The 15,943-nt window shown below is 44.9% G+C and overlaps 2 pseudogenes; one reads left to right on the plus strand and one right to left on the minus strand.

The window, feature by feature from the left end:
• Positions 1-2,935: 2,935 nt before the first annotated feature.
• Positions 2,936-3,142, minus strand: LOC142287684 (U2 spliceosomal RNA; annotated as a pseudogene).
• Positions 3,143-15,409: 12,267 nt separating this feature from the next.
• LOC142287685 (U2 spliceosomal RNA) lies at positions 15,410-15,616 on the plus strand (annotated as a pseudogene).
• The last annotated feature ends 327 nt before the right edge of the window (positions 15,617-15,943 follow it).

Raw genomic sequence — 15,943 nt, forward strand, 5'->3', positions numbered from 1 at the left:
GCAGCGGTGGGTGACCAGGTTAGCCAACTACGATTTCACCATCAAGTACCGGGCCGGCCGTACCAACGTCAATGCCAATGCACTCTCCCGGATGCCCCACCTGTCGGAAGAGGGGCCAGAGGATGATGACCTCGAAGAGATCGAGTTGCCTGCATTTCACCGGCCATTCACTGAGAAGGTGCACGTCTACCAACAACGGGTGAACCTGGATCCGCTGCCCCGACAGGACTGGCAGGAAGCTCAGGACCAGGCACCTGCTGTCCGCCTGGTCAAGACTCTAGTGGAACAGGGTTCTGCTGGGATAGACCCTGCTGCCCCTGCCGAAGCCCAACATCTGTGGCAAGAACGGACCCGGCTATACCTACACCAGGGGAAGTTGTATCGCGAGCTGATTAATCCAAAGACTCACGAGAAGATCCGCCAGCTGGTGATTCCCCAGGCTAACGTGCCCACCGTCCTGCAAGCATACCATGATGGTGCAGTGCACTTCGGGTGGAAGAAGCTAGAGATGTTGTTAAGAGAGCGGTTCTATTGGAGTGGAATGCGGGAATCTGTGGAGGCCTGGTGCCGAGAATGTGGCCCTTGCGCATTGAGAAGGAAGGACGAGGCCAGCCAGAAGGCACCCCTACACCCGATCATTACACACCAACCGCTGGAGCTGGTTGCCCTTGACCATGTAAAGCTCACCCCCAGCCGAAGTGGGTACACCTACGCTCTGACCATCGTAGACCACTACTCGAGGTTCCTGGTGGTTGTCCCAGTTAAGGACTTAACCGGCCGCACCGCTGCTAAGGCTTTCCAGGCTTATTTCTGTTGACCGCATTGGTACCCGGAGAGGGTGCTTACCGACCAGGAGAGGCTGATTTGGGAGGATGGGCCTGGAGGAAAGGGATGGCCTAGGCCCGCCACTACCGTAACCGGTGGCGATCCTCCGGGGGTTCAGGGGTCCCCTTGGACGTGGGCCCCCTGAAAGAGACAGAACCCGCTCGGGCAACTTGGTGCTGGACTGGGGTCAAGGGGTGCTGCCCGCTTCTTAGGGGCAGCATCAGGGCCAGGTTGTTTGGGTGGGAGAAGAGCGGAAGCTGTACCGTTGTAAAATGTTTATGATGCTTTTACATGTTTTACCGTTTTATTCTTTTTCAGTTGTGAAAATAAAACCGGTGATGGACGGGCAGCCCGCGGACGGTCTGCATTTTGCTATAGGGGAATGTGGCGCCCTGGACAAGCCAGGTCGTCACAGGTACTACACCAACACACTCTACACTCCGGCTAGGCACACCGAAGCTAAACACAAATCCTAGTTGCCTTCCTCCAGGGGCTGATGTCCACACCAGGGGGTGGGCCAGGCGGTTGATCCCACCCACCGAGGAGTTCACAGTCCTGGAGGCGGGAAAAGGAGTCAGATTAGAGATCAGTTTTGGAGTTAGAGAAGTGAAGAGGAGAGGAGACTGACCGTGTCCGGGTGTGTGGCCCGGGCACTCAGCAAGGTTGGCAGACGGTGGTGACCTTCTGCAGGAGAGGCTGATTGGAGTGAACCGTACGGACCGGGGATGGGCGGTGGCCCGCCGGTACCAGATCGGGGAGTGAAGAGAAGCCAGCACCATCCGGCAGGGCCTACGGACCCCGACCAGGCTAGGAGTCGCCGTAAAACCGGTCAAATCCGTTAGCGACAGGAACCTCCAGGGTTTCCCAGCAGTCAAGACCCGATTGAAGGCAACAGCTCACACCGTAGAGGGAAGCACAGTCACCGCCAAGGCTACAGTTCCCAGGGCCAGAGCCTGCGGGCAAAAGGGGCTCCCTCAGCATCCATCCAAGCTGGGGAGCGGGTTACCGGTGGGAAGCCCGCTAGATTTTGGGGGAATAAAAGGGGTCCAACACCACATCCCCACAGGTGCACACCCACCCATCAAAGAGAGCTATAAGCCAATACCACCTTCACATTGCCAGTGTACCAAGGACATGTTGAGCAACATGAAGGCGGCTGGGGTTATCCGTGACAGTTGTAGCCTTTGGGCAGCTCTGTTGATCCTGTTAAAAAAGAAGGACGGCACCACTCCCCGTATTGAGGAATTGCTAGCTGCATTGAGAACTGCAAATTATTTTTCTACCCTTGATCTCACTAGTCACTATTGGCAAGTGTCCGTTGCTGAGGCAGACCGGGAGAAGACCGCCTTCGCCACCCCTATGGGTCTCTGCGAGTTCAAAAGCATGCCCTTCGAGCTGTGCAATGCGCCAGGAACCTTCCAGAGGCTGATGGAATGCTGCTTGGGACAAGATTTTAGGGTGTATAAAAAGGGAGATTAGATCCCGTGATCCCAACGTATTGTTACACCTCTATAAATCACTTGTAAGGCTACATCTGGAATATGGGAACCAGTTTTGGGCTCCACATTTTAAAAAGGACATTCAGAAGTTAGAGTCAGTTCAAAGGTGGGCAACTAGACTACTACAAGGAATGGAAGGCCTCCCATATGATGACAAGTTGAAAAAGTTATTAAGTGATTATTGGCTGCAATGGGGCTTTCTGGCTGGTGCCAGCCTCTCTTCTTAGCACACAGGAACCACAATCCCTACACCATGCTTCAATGGATTCTCTCATCCCAGCCCAGTAAAACTACATATTTTACACAGTCATAAGCAGCCAAAAGGGATCTATTCTATTCAATTGCAAATGATCTAGATAAGACTGAGAATAAGATACTGCACGGGACATAGCAGAGTTGGTCAAGTTGAGTGGAGATGAGTTTGCTATTTGGCACAGCTTTTTGCATCAATAAAGCAAGTAAAAGGTGTGAAAGATAAAAAAAAGGGTGAAAGTGTGAAAAGTGAATTGGCCAAATTGAGGTGCATATAAAGTTTTTGCTTTCTTTCAATTCACTAATGGGGCTCATTTGAATCAGGTGAATTGAGTTCTGCTTTTGGAAACTGGGTTAAGAAGGGGTGCACCGGTCCTGGAGGTACTGCAATACCAGGTCAATGCGTGGAGTGGACAGAGCAAGATTTTTTCCATCTCCTTGTTCTAAAAATCCATTTAATATATGGTCCCCAGAGAGGGGACGTATCAGATATTAAACTGATAAGAACAGATTTAATTTTTTTTTTTTTCTGTTTATCAGTAGGACTTCAAAATAACAAAGGTGATCGCCTCCCGTTGCCTGGGAACCGTCCAGGCACAAGAGGGCTATGTGTCACCAGAAGGCGCACACACTTCCTCAAGGCCGGCAGACGTGCAATCCCAGGCACCTTCCAGTACCGACCAAGGTAGCGTCCTCCGAAACTACACTTGATCTTAGCCAAAAGGCCGAGAAGCTATAACCCGAATTGGTTACGGCCTTGAGTGGCACCCTGGCCTATACCGGACACATCTTAGGGAGAGGGAGACAAACCCACGCCTACAGAAGACATTTTGTCACCCAAGCCAACCCTTGAAAAGGCTGTTTTGCAGAGCAAAAACAAGAAGAATGGTGCTTTTTGCAGCCGCCGCCCACTGCAATGAATCTGAATAACTCCTCCTTTTGGACACAAGCACCTCCCCTCCCCCTTGCAGTCTTTCCAATTCATGATACAAAAAGACGGACGGACAGGACAGGACAGGACAGGCTGCCTGACTTTCCGTCACTGCCACCCTTTGCCATCCTTGTCCGTAGAAAGCCCTTTCATCATCCCCAAACCCTAATCTTTTCCCTTCCCTTCCCAGATGCGTCTCACTCCCTTTCATTAGGAAGTGAGCGCAGCCTTTTCTCCGTTCTGCACATGCGCGACGTTAAACACAAATGCGCAGGCGTGCGTTCCATTACCCTCACTGCATTCCACTCCCATACAGGAAGTGGGCGCAGCTATTACTACGGTCGCACATAAAAGAACCCACGGCCACCACTGCACATAGCTGACTCCACCACAGGACACCCACTTCTACACCAACGCAGGTAAGACAGGATCGGCACCTCTATGCTCCCGTTACAATCAGGCTCAGTCACCATGTGATAACGCTCTCAACTCTTTAGTTGCAGGCTCCCCTTGCTTCACCTCCACTGGCTGTGCTGCCATTTCCTCTCCCACCTGGAAGGTATACTTTATTCCACTATTTTCCTGTTTCTCTCTTCCCCCTTTTCCCATAACCTACTTTTATCTACATTTGTGGGGTATCTATATGCTATTTACATCATAGTTTTATTCATTAATATGGAAGGGAAGAGTGCCCATGAGAGTGTTGAACTGCGGAGAGCAAGAAATTAAGCTGCTCCGATTTGCCACCATTGATAAGCTGTTCTCAGTAGATACACATGCTATCCAAACAGCAGCATCCACCATTGCTTCAGCCCACCCATTCAGTGACAGCTCACCAAGTCAGCCATAGGAGTGGTGTAAGGAATTACACGTAGGCACTGACTCCACACCTTCACATCACAAGAAGGGGGTCTACAGGCTAGTGCAAGAATACGAGCAAGTCTTCAGCAAACATCCGCTAGACTTTTGAAGAATAAAAGGGGTCAAACACTACATCCCCACAAGTGCACACCCACCCATCAAAGAGAGATATAAGCCAAAACTACCTGCACATTACCAGTGTACCAAGGACATGTTGAGCAACATGAAGGAGGCTGGGGTTATCCGTGACAGTTGTAGCCTCTGGGCAGCTCCGTTGGTCCTGTTAAAGAAGAAGGACAGCACCACTCCCCTGTATTGAGGAATAGCTAGCTGCATTGAGAACTGCAAATTATTTTTCTACCCTTGATCTCACTAGTCGCTATTGGCAAGTGTCCGTTGCTGAGGCAGACCGGGAGAAGACCGCCTTTGCCACCCCGATGGGTCTCTGCGAGTTCAAAAGCATGCCCTTCGAGCTGTGCAATTTGCCAGGAACCTTCCAGAGGCTGATGGAATGCTGCTTGGGACACCGAAACTTTGAAACGGTACTGCTATACCTTTATGATGTTATTGTTTATTCTAAAGCAAACAAGATTTTAGGGTGTATAAAAAGGGAGATTAGATCCGGTGATCCCAACGTATTGTTACCCCTCTATAAATCACTTGTAAGGCCACATCTGGAATATGGGGTAAAGTCCTGAGCAGGTTGATAACCATTGGTTTGAGCATGGTAGGGTGTAGTGCGCATCTTCCTGCATCGGTAAAAGCTGCAGAAGTCCTTGAAGATTTCCGCTTCAAAGGCTGTGCCTTGATCTGTGAGGACTCTCTCTGAGTAGCCATGAGGTCTGCATAAGTGTGCTTGGAAGACCTTCGCTGCAGTATGGGCCATTAGATCTTTGACTTGTACCACAACCATAAATCTCGAGTAGTTGTCTACCATCGTAAGTGCATACGTGAGCTCGCCTCGATATTCTGCAACAAAACTCCCTTTTTCGATTTCAGTTTCAGCAAACACTCCTCTTCCTGTAGAAAATATTTATCATTACCTAAGACAGTCATTCTAATGCATGACAATATTAAGGCAATTTAGTTAAAACTTGTTTTAACTCACCTTTAAGGGGATTGATGTATTTCATGGTCAATCCAGGTTTGTCAGTGATGGCACTGACATAATGTATGGCGTCTTTTTCGGGCGTTATCCTTTGCCTTTTCATTGTGAAAATCCAGTTGCCTATATCAAAGCAAATTCTACTACTTGTAAAGTATGCAGAAAATGAAATGTAGAACATATAACATCAACTGCTTAGGAACGCATCATAGGTTAGTACTTAAAAGGATATTGTCATGTTCTAGTCATAATGCAAGCTGGACATTTTTCATGTTACCCTGTAATCGCCGGCCTGTTCTAATGCTCACAAGCCAAGATATAGGCTCAGCTGCTAAGGCTTCCCTCTGCCTTCTGAATGAAACTTGAATATGTCTGGCTCACTGTGTATATAGCAGGTGCTCAGAAAAAATAAGAGTCAATTCAATAGAAATAGCTCTGGCACACTATAGTGATCAATAACGTAAGAAAAGAACTCTTGGAATGCTGAAAATTCTTTATTTGTGCAAAAGGATAATTCATCCAACGTTTCGACCTTGTTTTTAGGTCTTTATCAAGGATAAAGTTATCTAAGATCATAAAGGGTTACAAAACCATATAAACACGTAATTAGTACATAGTACAACATAACAGTACAATATATTGCTACTTGAGAGTACAATGGGTCAAATGACCATGATGCACATACAAAAAATTTTTCCAAAGCCATAGTGAAAACATTTGTACTGAGGAAAGAAAATTTCCACATGACCTATCTGGAGAAACATTCTGGATCAAACAACCAAAAATAGTCAAGCAGGTAAATACACACCTATATGGATAACAGGATGATATGTGTTCAATTGTATAGCGTCATTGCCATTAAGGTACAAATGGAAAACTTGCAATCCTATATAGTGAAGGAAATGAACACATATCATATCAAAGAACACAGGAACATGGGTGTGAGAAAAACCTCAATGTTTATACTTTGTTCTTTATAATGGTGTGAACATGTATATGTCTCAGTACCTTATGCACTTGAGAATTCTAGTGAGTAGATCATGAAAGCCTATTTCAGAACTGGAATCGGTAAATAATTGTAGGTGGAATCTAAATGAAAAGATGGTACAAGTGTTATCATGACACGTGGGCTATAACACAATGGACCGTGTGACAAAGAAGAAAGGAGAGAAAGAAGAGGAAGAAAATGCAACTACCTGTAACATTACGTGATAGTCACTGGTAAGTATCACTTGACAATTCAAGTGAAAAAGGATTCCTTTATTAAAGGGTTCTCAGTCGCCTCAGGATCATGAAATACTAGGGTAAATGATATGAGAATGGGTAAGAAGCACCACTAAAGGAAATATGAGATGCAGGACATATATCTATAAACCCCTGAACTACATGATAGAAATAAAAAGAAGAAAAAAGAAAAAAAAGAAGAAAGAAGAAGAACACATAGAATGCGGAAAGAGAATGGGTACAACTACCTGAGTTACTGCAGGGAGGCCCCTGGTTGGTATTGTGAGGGTTAGTGGAATTCCTTCACTGAAGGGTTCTCAGTTGCCTCAGGTTCGTGAAAAATGCTATAGACAAATAATGCCCGGAGAAAAGGGGTTCATATACAGCGAATAATGGTAATACAAGGTACATGTGTCACATGTAATTGTATATATATATATATTGTACTAAGCTCTACACCAGAAATAGAAAGTAGTCCCTCTGCCTTCTGTCTAGGTGCCCTGAGTTATGTCCTGTAAACTGTCACAGGGACCCAGACACACATGTGTAGTAGGGGAATATCCCTGCTGAGATGCCAGTGCTAGAGCACTCGTTTGCTGTGGAGTTGAACGCTATGTGAGCAGTTCTTACCTTCAATGAGCAGAAGTCTCTTTTTTCAGATTTCAATATCTCTGTGGGTATCTGGCAGAAATATGGAATACTCTTTACTGCTAAGACCCTGTACACCACTCCCACTAAAGGGGGCTTTACACGCTGCGACATCGCTAATGCGGAGTCGTTGGGGTCACGGAATTTGTGACGCACATCCGGCCGCATTAGCGATGTTGCTGCGTGTGACACCGATGAGCGATTTTGCATCGCTGCAAAAACGTGCAAAATCGCTCATCGGTGACATGGGTCTCCATTCTCGATTATCGTTACTGCAGCAGTAACGATGTAGTTCGTCGCTCCTGCGGCAGCACACATCGCTCCGTGTGACACCGCAGAAACGAGGAACCTCTCCTTACCTGCCTCCCAGCCGCTATGAGGAAGGAAGGAGGTGGGCGGGATGTTCCGGCCACTCATCTCCGCCCCTCCGCTGCTATTGGGCGGTCGCTCAGTGACGTCGCTGTGACGCCGCACGGACCGCCCCCTTAGAAAGGAGGCGGTTCGCCGGTCACAGCGACGTCGCCGGGCAGGTAAGTATGTGTGACGGGTCTGGTCGGTGTTGTGCAGCATGGGCAGCGATTTGCCCGTGTCGCGCAACAGATGGGGGCGGGTATCCACACTAGCGATATCGGGACCGATATCGCAGTGTGTAAAGTAGCCTTTAATAAACTATGTAAAGGATTTTAAGTAAAAATCCACAATAAACCAGCGCTAGATGGGTTTTTATAATTTTATTAATAGACCACAAATAAAAAATTTTTTGCTATCCTTGTTTCAAGACAGAGTATTTGATAATATACAATACACTGATTATTACTAAAACCAAGGACCACATAAAACAAGGACCACATAAAATAAAAAATGAAAGTAATGAGAATAAAATTCTTTTGTATAACCAATTAACTTCGAGGTGATACAATATTCACATTGATTTAGTTTTACCAGTCTAATGTAATGCCCCGGCCGGTGGCATATATTTTGTTTGGTTAATAATTTAGACTTATACAATGAAAGATGTACTATACCACCCCTGGCTAACTTACAAGTTTTAAGTTGTACAATATAAGTTTGCGACGTTATATTCATATATAGGAAGGCAAACAATATTGGCAATTTAGTGGCACCCACCATACGTAATCTTACAGCACCTAATAAGGGAGGATTATTTGGCCTGAAAGGTTTTTTTCCATGCAAAAGCTGTATAGTATGTAAGAATACAAAAAATATTTCACGGAAATCCTTCTTACAGGGGCAGTCAGAAGTCATGATTAGAGAATTTATTACATGTCAATCAAAGGGAGTAGTATATTGCATTCAATGTCCCTGTCAGAAAAAATACATTGGGAGAACTATTAGACCCCTATGGAAAAGGGTGGGTGAGCACATTAGAAGTGTTAAAAATAAATGTACTAAGCACCCCCTATCCAGACATTATGTGTTAAAACATGGAGGGTCCTTTAAAGGATCCCAAGTATGGGGCGTACAAAAAATAACTAAGGATTGGAGAGGTGGCGATTTCATTAAAAAAATGTCACGAGCAGAAAGCCAATGGATTTTTGAATTGAACACCTTGAAACCATATGGACTCAATAATGATATAGAACTGTTTGCTTTTAATTAATTTATATTTTTATAGGTAGAGGAGTAATAGGTACTGATAATAATACGGAGAGAAGGAAAAAAAAAAAAAAAAAAAAAAAAGCGATTGTCATGGAGATATATGTGTATATATGCATAATATATATTAAAATTGGTGCTTCACTTGCCCAAGGTTGATGTAGATATAAGGGGCTTTTCATATTATAGCAAATTTATATTACACCTTTATGATGTCCTTTTGTTAAATTTATTGTTGTAAAAAAGCATATGCATATATACACATTGTCTTCCCAGTATATGATGATACAAGCAAGGCTATATATAGGTCTTTTTAGAAAAACCTTTAGAAAAACCTTTGCACATAATTATATTATATGGCTATTATGAACGGTCTTTCACAAATTGATATATGTAGTGGTCATTGAATGTTGGTTGAATTTAAACATTGTTTAATTTTATGCAAATTATAACCAATTAAATGTATGCATAAATAGTGCTCTAGGCAACAGCTGAGTTATCCTTGAGGAAGGGGGCCGTTACACGCCCCCGAAACGCGCGTCGGATCAGGACTCTGTTTTTGCCTACCTCACCTGTGCGGTGATAACCTGCCAAGTAATCTCTCCCTCGTGTGGAATCAACCGGCTTCCACTGGACACGGTACGGATTGCCTGCTGGAGAGGTTGAGAGGTTACCGCTGACATTTCCTTTGTCTGCAACCAGGATACATTGGTACCTCCAGCGGTTCTGCATTGCTCGTTTGGAAGCGGATCGGAGCCTTGTGTGGTGCTAACCTGCCAAGCAACTTCCTCCTGTGTGGAATCAGTCAGCTGACACTGGATACGGTCTGGACTGCCCGCTGGAGAGGCTGAGTAGTTACCGCTGATCTTATTGTTGTCCGCAGCCAACATCTTGGTGCTTTCAGTGGCTTCGTACTGCTTGATTTCGAAAGTACATTTGGGAGAATACGGGACCGGCTGGTTTGTGGCCTTGTGAAGTGTTATAAAGGCTCTGTAAAGAGGGATGTCGGTAACCATACATCTCCCCCAGAGCCAGCACTAGTCGCGGCCACTGGCCTCAAAACGTCCGCTCTGGAAGTCTAACAGGTCAATCCTGTACATAGCGGTTCCAGCCTAATCAACGGAGAAATCCGGGGTGTTTTTTGCGGTCAAGTTGTTGTGAGGTTTATTCCCCCAGGCCCTGGGGGCGAATATAACGTCGCAAACTTATATTGTACAACTTAAAACTTGTAAGTTAGCCAGGGGTGGTATAGTACATCTTTCATTGTATAAGTCTAAATTATTAACCAAACAAAATATATGCCACCGGCCGGGGCATTACATTAGACTGGTAAAACTAAATCAATGTGAATATTGTATCACCTCGAAGTTAATTGGTTATACAAAAGAATTTTATTCTCATTACTTTCATTTTTTATTTTATGTGGTCCTTGTTTTATGTGGTCCTTGGTTTTAGTAATAATCAGTGTATTGTATATTATCAAATACTCTGTCTTGAAACAAGGATAGCAAAAATTTTTTTATTTGTGGTCTATTAATAAAATTATAAAAACCCATCTAGCGCTGGTTTATTGTGGATTTTTACTTAAAATCCTTTACACAGTTTATTAAAGGCTACTTTACACACTGCGATATCGGTCCCGATATCGCTAGTGTGGATACCCGCCCCCATCTGTTGCGCGACACGGGCAAATCGCTGCCCATGCTGCACAACACCGACCAGACCCGTCACACATACTTACCTGCCCGGCGACGTCGCTGTGACCGGCGAACCGCCTCCTTTCTAAGGGGGCGGTCCGTGCGGCGTCACAGCGACGTCACTGAGCGACCGCCCAATAGCAGCGAAGGGGCGGAGATGAGTGGCCGGAACATCCCGCCCACCTCCTTCCTTCCTCATAGCGGCTGGGAGGCAGGTAAGGAGAGGTTCCTCGTTTCTGCGGTGTCACACGGAGCGATGTGTGCTGCCGCAGGAGCGACGAACTACATCGTTACTGCTGCAGTAACGATAATCGAGAATGGAGACCCATGTCACCGATGCGCGATTTTGCACGTTTTTGCAACGATGCAAAATCGCTCATCGGTGTCACACGCAGCAACATCGCTAATGCGGCCGGATGTGCGTCACAAATTCCGTGACCCCAACGACTCCGCATTAGCGATGTCGCAGCGTGTAAAGCCCCCTTTAGTGGGAGTGGTGTACAGGGTCTTAGCAGTAAAGAGTATTCCATATTTCTGCCAGATACCCACAGAGATATTGAAATCTGAAAAAAGAGACTTCTGCTCATTGAAGGTAAGAACTGCTCACATAGCGTTCAACTCCACAGCAAACGAGTGCTCTAGCACTGGCATCTCAGCAGGGATATTCCCCTACTACACATGTGTGTCTGGGTCGCTGTGACAGTTTACAGGACATAACTCAGGGCACCTAGACAGAAGGCAGAGGGACTACTTTCTATTTCTGGTGTAGAGCTTAGTACAATATATATATATATACTATTACATGTGACACATGTACCTTGTATTACCATTATTCGCTGTATATGAACCCCTTTTCTCCGGGCATTATTTGTCTATAGCATTTTTCACGAACCTGAGGCAACTGAGAACCCTTCAGTGAAGGAATTCCACTAACCCTCACAATACCAACCAGGGGCCTCCCTGCAGTAACTCAGGTAGTTGTACCCATTCTCTTTCCGCATTCTATGTGTTCTTCTTCTTTCTTCTTTTTTTTCTTTTTTCTTCTTTTTATTTCTATCATGTAGTTCAGGGGTTTATAGATATATGTCCTGCATCTCATATTTCCTTTAGTGGTGCTTCTTACCCATTCTCATATCATTTACCCTAGTATTTCATGATCCTGAGGCGACTGAGAACCCTTTAATAAAGGAATCCTTTTTCACTTGAATTGTCAAGTGATACTTACCAGTGACTATCACGTAATGTTACAGGTAGTTGCATTTTCTTCCTCTTCTTTCTCTCCTTTCTTCTTTGTCACACGGTCCATTGTGTTATAGCCCACGTGTCATGATAACACTTGTACCATCTTTTCATTTAGATTCCACCTACAATTATTTACCGATTCCAGTTCTGAAATAGGCTTTCATCATCTACTCACTAGAATTCTCAAGTGCATAAGGTACTGAGACATATACATGTTCACACCATTATAAAGAACAAAGTATAAACATTGAGGTTTTTCTCACACCCATGTTCCTGTGTTCTTTGATATGATATGTGTTCATTTCCTTCACTATATAGGATTGCAAGTTTTCCATTTGTACCTTAATGGCAATGACGCTATACAATTGAACACATATCATCCTGTTATCCATATAGGTGTGTATTTACCTGCTTGACTATTTTTGGTTGTTTGATCCAGAATGTTTCTCCAGATAGGTCATGTGGAAATTTTCTTTCCTCAGTACAAATGTTTTCACTATGGCTTTGGAAAAATTTTTTGTATGTGCATCATGGTCATTTGACCCATTGTACTCTCAAGTAGCAATATATTGTACTGTTATGTTGTACTATGTACTAATTACGTGTTTATATGGTTTTGTAACCCTTTATGATCTTAGATAACTTTATCCTTGATAAAGACCTAAAAACAAGGTCGAAACGTTGGATGAATTATCCTTTTGCACAAATAAAGAATTTTCAGCATTCCAAGAGTTCTTTTCTTACGTTATTGATCACTATAGTGTGCCAGAGCTATTTCTATTGAATTGACTCTTATTTTTTCTGAGCACCTGCTATATACACAGTGAGCCAGACATATTCAAGTTTCATTCAGAAGGCAGAGGGAAGCCTTAGCAGCTGAGCCTATATCTTGGCTTGTGAGCATTAGAACAGGCCGGCGATTACAGGGTAACATGAAAAATGTCCAGCTTGCATTATGACTAGAACATGACAATATCCTTTTAAGTACTAACCTATGATGCGTTCCTAAGCAGTTGATGTTATATGTTCTACATTTCATTTTCTGCATACTTTACAAGTAGTAGAATTTGCTTTGATATAGGCAACTGGATTTTCACAATGAAAAGGCAAAGGATAACGCCCGAAAAAGACGCCATACATTATGTCAGTGCCATCACTGACAAACCTGGATTGACCATGAAATACATCAATCCCCTTAAAGGTGAGTTAAAACAAGTTTTAACTAAATTGCCTTAATATTGTCATGCATTAGAATGACTGTCTTAGGTAATGATAAATATTTTCTACAGGAAGAGGAGTGTTTGCTGAAACTGAAATCGAAAAAGGGAGTTTTGTTGCAGAATATCGAGGCGAGCTCACGTATGCACTTACGATGGTAGACAACTACTCGAGATTTATGGTTGTGGTACAAGTCAAAGATCTAATGGCCCATACTGCAGCGAAGGTCTTCCAAGCACACTTATGCAGACCTCATGGCTACTCAGAGAGAGTCCTCACAGATCAAGGCACTGCCTTTGAAGCGGAAATCTTCAAGGACTTCTGCAGCTTTTACCGATGCAGGAAGATGCGCACTACACCCTACCATGCTCAAACCAATGGTTATCAACCTGCTCAGGACTTTACCCCATATTCCAGATGTGGCCTTACAAGTGATTTATAGAGGGTTAACAATACGTTGGGATCACCGGATCTAATCTCCCTTTTTATACACCCTAAAATCTTGTTTGCTTTAGAATAAACAATAACATCATAAAGGTATAGCAGTACCGTTTCAAAGTTTCGGTGTCCCAAGCAGCATTCCATCAGCCTCTGGAAGGTTCCTGGCAAATTGCACAGCTCGAAGGGCATGCTTTTGAACTCGCAGAGACCCATCGGGGTGGCAAAGGCGGTCTTCTCCCGGTCTGCCTCAGCAACGGACACTTGCCAATAGCGACTAGTGAGATCAAGGGTAGAAAAATAATTTGCAGTTCTCAATGCAGCTAGCTATTCCTCAATACAGGGGAGTGGTGCTGTCCTTCTTCTTTAACAGGACCAACGGAGCTGCCCAGAGGCTACAACTGTCACGGATAACCCCAGCCTCCTTCATGTTGCTCAACATGTCCTTGGTACACTGGTAATGTGCAGGTAGTTTTGGCTTATATCTCTCTTTGATGGGTGGGTGTGCACTTGTGGGGATGTAGTGTTTGACCCCTTTTATTCTTCAAAAGTCTAGCGGATGTTTGCTGAAGACTTGCTCGTATTCTTGCACTAGCCTGTAGACCCCCTTCTTGTGATGTGAAGGTGTGGAGTCAGTGCCTACGTGTAATTCCTTACATCACTCCTCTGGCTGACTTGGTGAGCTGTCACTGAATGGGTGGGCTGAAGCAATGGTGGATGCTGCTGTTTGGATAGCATGTGTATCTGGCAAATCGGAGCAGCTTAATCTCTTGCTCTCCGCAGTTCAACACTCTCATGGGCACTCTTCCCTTCCATATTAATGAATAAAACTATGATGTAAATAGCATATAGATACCCCACAAATGCAGATAAAAGTAGGTTATGGGAAAAGGGGGAAGAGAGAAACAGGAAAATAGTGGAATAAAGTATACCTTCCAGGTGGGAGAGGAAATGGCAGCACAGCCAGTGGAGGTGAAGCAAGGGGAGCCTGCAACTAAAGAGTTGAGAGCGTTATCACATGGTGACTGAGCCTGATTGTAACGGGAGCATAGAGGTGCCGATCCTGTCTTACCTGCGTTGGTGTAGAAGTGGGTGTCCTGTGGTGGAGTCAGCTGTGTGCAGTGGTGGCCGTGGGTTCTTTTATGTGCGACCGTAGTAATAGCTGCGCCCACTTCCTGTATGGGAGTGGAATGCAGTGAGGCTAATGGAACGCACGCCTGCGCATTTGTGTTTAACGTCGCGCATGTGCAGAACGGAGAAAAGGCTGCGCTCACTTCCTAATGAAAGGGAGTGAGACGCAGCTGGGAAGGGAAGGGAAAAGATTAGGGTTTGGGGATGATGAAAGGGCTTTCTACGGGCAAGGATGGCAAAGGGTGGCAGTGACGGAAAGTCAGGCAGCCTGTCCTGTCCTGTCCTGTCCGTCCGTCTTTTTGTATCATGAATTGGAAAGACTGCAAGGGGGAGGGGAGGTGCTTGGAGGAGGAGGAGTTATTCAGATTAATTGCAGTGGGCGGCGGCTGCAAAAAGCATCATTCTTCTTGTTTTTGCTCTGCAAAACAGCCTTTTCAAGGGTTGGCTTGGGTGACAAAATGTCTTCTGTAGGCGTGGGTTTGTCTCCCTCTCCCTAAGATGTGTCCGGTATAGGCCAGGGTGCCACTCAAGGCCGTAACCAATTCGGGTTATAGCTTCTCGGCCTTTTGGCTAAGATCAAGTGTAGTTTCGGAGGACGCTACCTTGGTCGGTACTGGAAGGTGCCTGGGATTGCACGTCTGCCGGCCTTGAGGAAGTGTGTGCGCCTTCTGGTGACACATAGCCCTCTTGTGCCTGGACGGTTCCCAGGCAACGGGAGGCGATCACCTTTGTTATTTTGAAGTCCTACTGATAAACAGAAAAAAAAAAAAATTAAATCTGTTCTTATCAGTTTAATATCTGATACGTCCCCTCTCTGGGGACCATATATTAAATGGATTTTTAGAACAAGGAGATGGAAAAAATCTTGCTCTGTCCACTCCACGCATTGACCTGGTATTGCAGTACCTCCAGGACCGGTGCACCCCTTCTTAACCCAGTTTCCAAAAGCAGAACTCAATTCACCTGATTCAAATGAGCCCCATTAGTGAATTGAAAGAAAGCAAAAACTTTATATGCACCTCAATTTGGCCAATTCACTTTTCACACTTTCACCCTTTTTTTTATCTTTCACACCTTTTACTTGCTTTATTGATGCAAAAGCTGTGCCAAATAGCAAACTCATCTCCACTCAACTTGACCAACTCTGCTATGTCCCGTGCAGTATCTTATTCTCAGTCTTATCTAGATCATTTGCAATTGAATAGAATAGATCCCTTTTGGACACATTGGATTCAGCTGCTGCAGTGACTGCAGG

Source organism: Anomaloglossus baeobatrachus, unplaced genomic scaffold, assembly GCF_048569485.1.
Source record: "Anomaloglossus baeobatrachus isolate aAnoBae1 unplaced genomic scaffold, aAnoBae1.hap1 Scaffold_75, whole genome shotgun sequence".
Classification (NCBI taxonomy): Eukaryota; Metazoa; Chordata; class Amphibia; order Anura; family Aromobatidae; genus Anomaloglossus; species Anomaloglossus baeobatrachus.